At 41.0% G+C, this 9,682-nt stretch overlaps 1 long non-coding RNA gene across 1 annotated transcript; it reads left to right on the top strand.

Annotated features, from left to right (window-relative positions):
- Positions 1-1,121: 1,121 nt before the first annotated feature.
- Positions 1,122-3,655, top strand: LOC111240205. Its single transcript, XR_002665920.1, has 5 exons — positions 1,122-1,210; positions 1,302-1,330; positions 1,454-1,510; positions 1,716-1,784; positions 2,743-3,655. It is a non-coding gene; the product is annotated as an uncharacterized LOC111240205 (long non-coding RNA).
- The last annotated feature ends 6,027 nt before the right edge of the window (positions 3,656-9,682 follow it).

Raw genomic sequence — 9,682 nt, 5'->3', positions numbered from 1 at the left:
TTCTACGGTTGCTCTTAGACAAAAGCTTTTCACCATATCACTCTTCTCCGTGTTGGTGTGTGTGCGTCGTTTTCCTCAAATTTCACCACCTGTCAGGTGTACCAGAATCCAGACATAACGAGAGTATCGAAGCAAGGCCTAGAGTGATCTTCTCCCTACTTCCCTTGTCGTCTCTCAGATCTCTAACGTTCAGGCTTCAGTTTTCCCTGCTAACTTTTGCTTGTTGTTCTTCTATAATGAGATCAATTTATTATCTGCATCTTGATCATTTAGATGGTTACAGTTTACTTAAGAATCAATCCACTGGATGACCTTCCCAATGAAGTTGAATCTACATATATGTTATAGATATCCAGCTCTTCCTTACCGGCTCCCTAACGGATGCTCTCACCAACTATTGAAAGATGTCTTTCGTGCAATAAGATATATGTCTTACCTCTTATATATAACAACCAAGAATTCCCTAATTAATTTATTAATAATACCAATGCACTACTGAGTATCTAATAATGTGACCGAGTCCCTATCATACGCAGTTCAACACAAATGTTTGTCGAGTGGTAGCGTTCTATGTCTATGCGTGGCCTGCTACGTTCTCATTTGTGGCTGTGGGTTTAGCGGCGCTCTTAATAATCGCCGTAGTGCTGATCAGATGGAAGAAAACTAAAGGTGAGAGCAGTCACACATGGAAACGTCACGAGCTGTTTTTAATGAAGCTTCATTTTCACAGATGAAGTCGATTCGCTTTTTTGTTTTTCCAGGAAACAAAAGATGGGCGGATGACAACACGGGTGAGTTTTCACATTTAATATAATCACTTACTATCAGAGCAACCTTCTACCAGCTGTACTGTAAAATGTAAAGGTGAGGGTTGCAGTATGTTCTGTATCATGTGGCCATTGGCTGTATTTTCCAGGGACTGAGCTTAAACCCTGCAGTGAGTCAGTCTGCTCCAGAGACCGTCAGGACATGGTTTTTATACCAACAGAAAATGTACTTCTCAAAGAAATTGTCAAAACTTTTGCAAAAGATTCTTTTAATTTTTTAATATTTTCGCTGCAGGTTATGAAACAAGAGATCAGCAGTCAAAATGTTTTCAGTGTTTTTACTCTCCCTCCAGGTCAGTGGTGGCTGTACGTCATTGTGGCTGTGGGTTTAGCGGCGCTCTTAATAATCGCCGTAGTGCTGATCAGATGGAAGAAAACTAAAGGTGAGAGCAGTCACACATGGAAACGTCACGAGCTGTTTTTAATGAAGCTTCATTTTCACAGATGAAGTCGATTCGCTTTTTGTTTTTCCAGGAAACAAAAGATGGGCGGATGACAACACGGTGAGTTTTCACATTTAATAATCACTTACTATCAGAGCAACCTTCTACCAGCTGTACTGTAAAATGTAAAGGTGAGGGTTGCAGTATGTTCTGTAACATGTGGCCATTGGCTGTATTTTCCAGGGACTGAGCTTAAACCCTGCAGTGAGTCAGTCTGCTCCAGAGACCGGTCAGGACACGGTGAGATCACCCACTTCACCCAGTACAAAGTCACACTCAGTGTTTTTACAGTATGTGTTCTGCACGCTGTAGCAGCGAGTGACACGTCTTTCTGTTACATTTTGAGTCTATTTTCACTGAGCAACAGAGAAAAGGGGAAGTAAAATTACTCAACCAATCCAGCATGCTCACATGTCACTGAGCTCGTGTTGTCCTCACTGTGCAGGCTGATCCTGAAGAAGGTGTTTCCTACGCCTCCATCAGCTACACCAAGAAGACCGATGGTAGAGCCCAGGTGAGCTGTCTCACTGGTTATACTGGTGATGGTGGTGAGTGAAGACACAACATTGTGAGTCTACAGCTGTGTTAGCGACAGATCAGACTGCTCCCTCCGGGTTGGGGGTGAGTTACGGCCTCGAGTGAAGGAGTTCAAGTATCTTGGGATCTTGTTCATGAGTGAGGGAAAGATGGAGACCCCGGGGTAGACCTAGAACTGGCTGGAGGGACTACATATCCCATCTGGCCTGGGAACGCCTCGGGATCCTCCAGGAGGAGCTGGAAAGTGTTGCTGGGGAGATGGACGTCTGGATACCTGCTTAGCTCATTGCCACCGCGACCTGACCCTGGACGAGCGGAAGAAAATTTGCTTTTTCATGGCAATCCATCAAATAATTGCTGCAGATATTTCACTTAAAACCACAAATATCAACTTCACGGTGGCACAATCACTAACGTTATTATGATAAGATTTAATGCCATCCATCCAAAGTTGTGAAAATGGTTCACAAAGATCCAAAAATGTCAATCAGTGGCAGTGGGGAAATAGGGAGGTCGACAAAGTCGGTACGATTGATCCTCTGGGGACCATGAGTTTAACTGCAGTCCGTCCAACAGTTGATATTTTAGTGGTCAAACAAGGAGAATTATTTATTTCGTTTTTGTCAGGAGAGTTTGTTTTTGTAAAACTCATTTTGGCCACAAGAGGCTAAAGTGCAGCACTACCCCGGTCTACACGGGACCAAAAGTATTTACGCTCTTTTCCTGGTGATTTGTCGAGGTGTGAGTCGGATAGAAACGTATTTTAATCGGCAAAGAAAAAATTCTCTTGGGATCTTTTTTTTTTCACAGCCTCTTGTGGCTGAAATGAGAATTACAAAAACAAAAATCCTTACAATTCTTTTATCTGTAGTAACTCAGTTGTCATGCTGTTTCTTTTATTATTGAAGTTTTTATTCTATTGCGTCATCTCTCAGGTTCAGGTTAAAGATGATGATGATGATGATGCGGTGACCTACAGCACTGTGAAGACTCCCTCCTCTTCAGCTGGAGCCGCCGCTGATCCCAGAGACGTCTACGCCACCGTCGACAAACCGAACAAATCAGAGGTCACAGTGTAGTTCCCTGTGTTATCATTATGTTACTGAGTTACTGTGTTACTGATATGTGCTGATCAAACAGGAAAATGGTTTGTCCTGTCCAAATCCTGGAGAGCATTTTATAGTAACTTATATTTTGTATATAATCATGACTCTGTTATTTATAGTTATTGATTCAACTAATATTTGAGGATGTGTTGTTTCTGGTTGTTGTAGTTACCTCCACCAAGGAGGTTGTTTTCCAGCAGACTCTTTTCTTGTCAATTTCTCAGGGAGTAATGTTTGGGTCTTGATGTAAAAAAGAAAATCAGGCTTATTTATGATGTTGAGATCTTTGCACAGCTTGGTGCAGATCCAGATATTAATGTGGATCTCAGACGTGTAGCATTGTTTGGCCTTGATGCCGTTCTATTACAATCTTGTAGATTTGTACATTTCATTTTCATGATTCATTTCATCGCGTTTTTCCAGGAGTAGTTGTTGTAAGACGCCTTTTTGTCCAGGTGCTGTAGATTATCTGTATCTGGTTTCTGAGATAAATGAGTGTAATATATGAAATATCTTCCTTCCTGTCAGAGACTTTACTGAGATCAGTGATGGACGTTTACCTGAATCACCAGGGAAGCTCTGAACGATCTGATGCTTCTTAAGATTTATGGTGATTTTATTGCGTCATTGTTACATAATAACTTCTAGCTTCTGAACAGATTCTTTAATGATGCTGATGAAGCTTTTACTCTTCTTCATCACTGCACACTGTAAAAAAGAAATCATAAAAAAACAGTCAAATGACCGGCAGCGGCTGCCGAACAAAAACCGTAAAATTAAAGTAAAATATTAATTCAAATAAAGTTTAACAACAATAAATTTACAGAAAATGTCATTAATATTTCTATTTATTTAAAAGGGTTATTTTACAAACAGAGGAAGTGAAACGCCTCCTAAAGGAAGCCTCAGCCATTCATTTGGTTCTCTCAGTCGTAAGGTTGAGAAAGGAGGACAGTCGTAGCAGATGGTTGAACTCAATATGGACTAAATGGATTAAAATGCTCTTTGTTTTGTTGATGCTGGGGCCCTTAAGTTCCACAAGGTCAAGGACAACATATAACACACGATAATAGATAATCATAGAGGAAACTTGACTAGTGGTGCTTTCAGTAACACAGTCGTTAAATACAGCTGTAGTTGTGTGTTTGAATGTGAAACAAGTTATTATGGAGTCTCTAAATCAAGGATAAGAGTCATTATCAAATTCAGTTTGTATTTGTCTCTAGACATCACCACTGACATGTTAAAGATCAACAGTTCCCGCTCTGATGACGATTGGAGTCCAGTTCACCCCAGGTCGTTTGTGCAATGACAGGTTATATTATGACATCATATTTATGCGTTTTGTTGCTAAGGTGATTCTAGTAATGTTATGACAGGAGCATAAGGGATCGTTAGTAGACGTAGTATAAAGAAGTACAACAGTCCAGGCGTCAGGAGGAGGTTGGTGGATAATTGACTATCTATTAGAGCTCCCACTGACCATATACATCTTGGTCCTCATACTATATCGGTGACATGTGGATAGATAACACGGAAGTGACCCTGGAACTAGTCTCTGAGTGGCGGAGAACGACCGACGGTGCATGTAGGTGGTTCTAGTTTTCTCATGTTTCTCTCTCGTCTTCTCAGCAGCTGTCACAGGACAAGATTCCTTCTTTGTCAGAGTGGAGATGAAGCCGCTCTGCCTTGTAAAAATGCCAGACATGATCAGGATAAATGTGAGCTACACTGGACCTTCAGTCATCTATCTCAGCAGTAGACTGGTTGTTCTGGGAGATTGGTAAAGCTCAGACTAAATCAGACAGACTGAGTCTGACAGAGAACTGTTCTCTGGTTCTAAAGAACGTCCCACGTGAGGATGTTGGCGTACGGCTGCAGACAGATTTGACAATCAGGAAACAACAAGTCAGACTCCTGCTGGCTTGTCTGTCTGTTGTTACCAGTGAGTATTTACATCAAACTGTCTGTTAAAACCTGAAACTTTACAATCATGATGATTATTACAGTGATGAGGTTCATTCTCTCTTGTTTCTTGTCCCTCAATGTCTCCGTCTTCACCAGTGACTGAACAGAAGGACGGTGATATGGTCGTCTTGTTCTGCTCAGTGTCGGCATATGGAGGCTGTGGATACCTAGTGCAGTGGCCTGTATAGAGGTATTAAAGGATGATGCATCAACATAGAGTCAACACCTCGTACCTGCTCAGCCCGTGTGTCATCTTAACACTGCTCATCTTCATCACAAGTCAACCAACGCGCTATAATCCGAGTGAGTCACTACGACTGCGTCTACGAACAGTCACTCATCGATAATCATTAATAACCACAATCTAAACTCAGATGACAGCCACCGGGTCAGCCTGCATGGATCACGAACACCTTCCACCTACACTAGAGTCAACCCAGCCGGAAGATGAAACTAACGAGGCTTTGTATGCCTACATCTTCGACCAACTCCGCACATATTGGCAACATTCTTACCAACAGACTAGCATTCACATCTCGTCGTTCTGCTCGTCGACGAGTGGAGATAATACACCTAACAACTAATCAGCACGCAACACATCATCAAATACATCTCTCTGGTAGCTGGTTTTCTGTTTTTTGTTCTAGAAATTTCGCCCTAACCTCCGTTTCAGTAGCATCATCGACACAACCACATGTACAATGGAAACGCCCTCGAACTATACTCTATCAACAACCGTAAGTATACAATAACAACAACACCTCTCCCTGTCTTGACTCTACAGAGAACTCTAACTTCGATCTCTACCCCTTAACAAATAATACCGCCAACCATCTTTGATCGCTTCTTTAGTGTAGGCTCATCTCATTTATTATCACGCTGCATGCTTGATCACACTTTAAGAGAATAAGACGACGTACGCAAATGCTATCAATTAGACTAATAACTCACCTCTAAAGAGACTCCTACCACAATTCGATACTCAGTAAGATGTCAGTCTGTGGGGCCATTGTCCCCTACTACTACACACCAAACACGAAAAGTGCCACATCCGTTAATAACGAAAAAAATCTTGTACAAAGAACTTTATGAACGTCAAATCATTCTATTCTCCCACTCGTATCTCTTCATAACCCTTAGCTCTTTCGCTGACCAGGTTATGAACGTATCAATTCGCAGACTGACGCAATGCGCCAAGGCGTACACAACAACGACTAGTTCTGCAAGATCGATATTTCATTCAACAATAACACACAATCTACACCAAACCAGGCAGTGGTGGCAGTACGTCATTTGTGGCTGTGGTTTAGCGCGCGCTCTTAATAATCGCCGGTAGTGGCTTGATCAGATGGGGAAGGAAAACTAAAGGTAGAGCAGTCACACATGAAACGTCACGAGCCTGTTTAATGAAGCCTTCATTATTTTCACAGACTGAAGTCCCGAATTTCGGCGGTAAAACTTTGAGAGCTGTGCTGCTTCTGTTCACACACACATGTTGAAATAGTTCCTCTTTAGTTCTCAGTTTCCTAGTAGCACTGTCTTGTACCATCAGCTGCAGGCGACTGGAGGGCGACGTGTTTGACTTACTTCTGCATTTATGTGTGATGTCAAACATTACCATGAACTCTTTACTCAGTTGTGTTGCGGGGACAACAACAGTTGCACAGCTACATCTATAACTCCTTCCTCAACCTTCCTCTTTCCAGGATGATGTAAACATCATGGGCCAAAGTTTAAAATCAAGTGTTGAATGAAAACTGGTGAAATCAGCTCATATCAATGTTTCTAATGTTTGACAGCAAAGTCAGATGCTAAGTTGTGAAAACATCTGAATGAATGAATCGGCTGAAAGATGGAAAAAAGGACTCAAGTCGTGGTAAGGAAGTGACACTTCACTATAGCGCTGTCCCAAACGAATATTCTTTAGACGATTAATCTAGCGATTATTTTTTCGATTATTCGACTAATCTAACGATTATTTTTTTTATTAACCTAACAGTAATTCTATTGCAATTATTTTACAGTTAGTCATTTAATATAACAATTTGCCCCGTCCAACACACACACACACACACACAAATGAAGATGCACTTTGCAGACTCTGCAGACTACCGCACTGTTGGTGTCAAGATTAAAGTATTCCCAAACTTTGGAGGACCGTGTGCGAGCCTTTTTTGCAGCGTGTTGCTCCACACACTCCGTCGTACTGCTGGTAGACGCCGCCATGTTGTTCAAATAGATTCACGTAGTCAATGACTTCAACTATGTCACCGCGTTGTCCCAGCACTTGCGCTGCGCTTGTATCCGGGTGAACCAAAGACGCTGGATATAAACGGTCCCATTAGAAAGTTCCGGTTTTGTTCTATGAACATTTACCCTGTGTGGTTTTGCATGACGCGTCGACACTAAAATTCCACGTCGAATATCTTTTATAATCGACAACGTCGATTACGTCGAATAATCGTCCCAGCCCTACTTCACTAAAACAGGGAAGTGAACGCCTCCTAAAGAAGCCTCAGCTCATTTGTTCTCTCAGTCGAAGGTGTGGGAAGGAGACAGGAGCACGAATGGATTTGAACTGACAAATTAAAACTAGAATACAGTTGTGAATGAAGGTGGCAGGTAAACTTCACTGTCACACAAACAAGTCTGCATCATAAAGAGGTGGATAAATCTTATTTAGTAACAAGAATAATTATAGTAGAGATGTAAAATAAATGCTTCATAGCTCCGTGGAGGACAGAGCAACAGTCTGACAGGTTGACTGGAAGCTGTTGCAGCCGTCCATAAGTGATGGAGGGATAGGTGCAAAAAAGTCCAGGAGCCGTTATTCATCATCAGTCTTAGTGTTAGAAAACGTTTACACTGTGGTTTTTACAGATTTAACGTTAGCACACATGCTAACTTCAGCTACAATAACATTACAAGTTACTCCTCACAATATATGATCGCATGTAGCCTGTAAGACTAATGTAACAGTGTGTGACAGCTAACCGTGTTAGCAGCATCTTCGCACGGCTCAGCCAGGAGCCTGGTTGTCTTAAGTTTTTTCTAAGCAGTAATTTACTGTTAGAAAACTTAAGAGTTATTTTCCGTAAAATTAGGATTATTTTTTACAGTGCAGCTCAGGATGACATGATACAGACTCTTCTGATACCACAACTATGAAATAGAAACTAAAACTCTGATTTCATTAATTAGAAATAATATGAAATATTTCCATGATTATAAATGAATCGTTAGAGTCAGAAACAGAAACAGTCTGACATCACCTTTAACTTTACCTGCATCACATGTTCATTAGAGTGTTGTTTCATCATCAGACAAAAGATGGTCCTTTCTGTTAATTTTGTTGTTATTTATAGTTTATCCTCAGTGTTGAGTGTGTGTTGGACGTTGTTTCTAGTGTTTCTTTGTTATTCCCGTTCATGTGGAGTTATAGATGTTTATCCATATTCACCATCTTTGAGTATATGTCACTATGGTGCACGCGTTCGTCCTGGATACTGAATTGACCTGCAAGTGCTAGCGCGGTTTCTTGTTCATGTAGCGTTGAGTTAAATACATTTATTAGTAGTTCTGCACAATGTCACATGAAGGCGTCTATCGTAGCCTGACGAGAGTGAAATCCAGGAGTTCAACAAACTGAGAACACTTATATTGATCAAATCTACATAGAGAACGTTCAAAAACAGTGAAAAGCAATAAAGGAAGCAGGTAGAACGTAAATATATTAAATATTTTCCTTAATAGTCTTTACCTTCTGATGTAGTCGTCTCATGTTGTTAGTTAGAGTATTTGATAAACTATTGTGTTGTTCTCTAGCTAATACTCCATATATATTATATGTGGCACTTCTCTATAACTCTTCGCTTCCTATTTCTTATACTCCTCTTATATAAGTATAGGATATGTACATTTTTGTTATATTTCTTCTCGTGATAGTTTATTCAGTCACAGTTATGATGTTTTAGTAAGATGATCGTAACATGTTCGATGTCTCAATTAACTCAGCCTAGTTGTAATGCCACCTTTATATTATACACACGTAACCCTCAGGACGTATGCCTCACAGGTGCTCATTTATAGTTCAGTTAAGCCAGAGGTAAGGAAAAGTTATCCTGGGTGACGGTTAGACAGACACCACCTGCTGTCAGGGTGCTACTGCTCATCGTGGGAGAAACTCTTCCTTCATGAACACAGCACATTACAAAAGAGGAGAGATGTCACAATGAGGAACTGATAAACACTTCTCTCAGGAAGTAAACACCACATTGCACGAGTTGTTCTTAAGAAGTAGATCAGAGACGAGCGTGAGAACGAGACGCAGAAAAAAAAGATGGGCAACACGGGAACAATGTTTGAATTCGGATGGATTAAAATGTCTTTAAACCTGATGCTGGTGCTTCAGTTTACAGGTAAGGACACATACAGTACAAGACATTACAACACTTTATTGATATGAGTAATACTAGCACTGATTGCTTCATGCTGCTTGTTTTTTAATGTGGTGTGTTCAGTGGTCTCTTGGAAACCACGTTCGAGGGACATTTAACTGCAGTTGTGTCTAAAATGATCCTGACGCTGACATGTCAGTCGTGTCCTTACTTTAGTTCATTTGTTCATGTTTCTCTCTCGTCTTCTCAGCAGCTGTCACGGACAAGATTCATTCTTTGTCAGAATGGAGATGAAGCCGCTCTCTGCCTTGTAAAAATGCCAGACATGATCAGGATAAATGTGGCAGTACTTACTGGACCTTCAGTCATTCAATGATCACTGTAGACCTGGTTGTCCAGGTTCA

The sequence above is a fragment of the Seriola dumerili genome, unplaced genomic scaffold (assembly GCF_002260705.1).
Source record: "Seriola dumerili isolate Sdu_G_001 unplaced genomic scaffold, Sdu_1.0 BDQW01022209.1, whole genome shotgun sequence".
Lineage (NCBI taxonomy): Eukaryota > Metazoa > Chordata > Actinopteri > Carangiformes > Carangidae > Seriola > Seriola dumerili.
The sequence above is the reverse complement of the archived record's forward strand: the minus strand, read 5'-3'. Positions and strand labels throughout refer to the sequence as shown.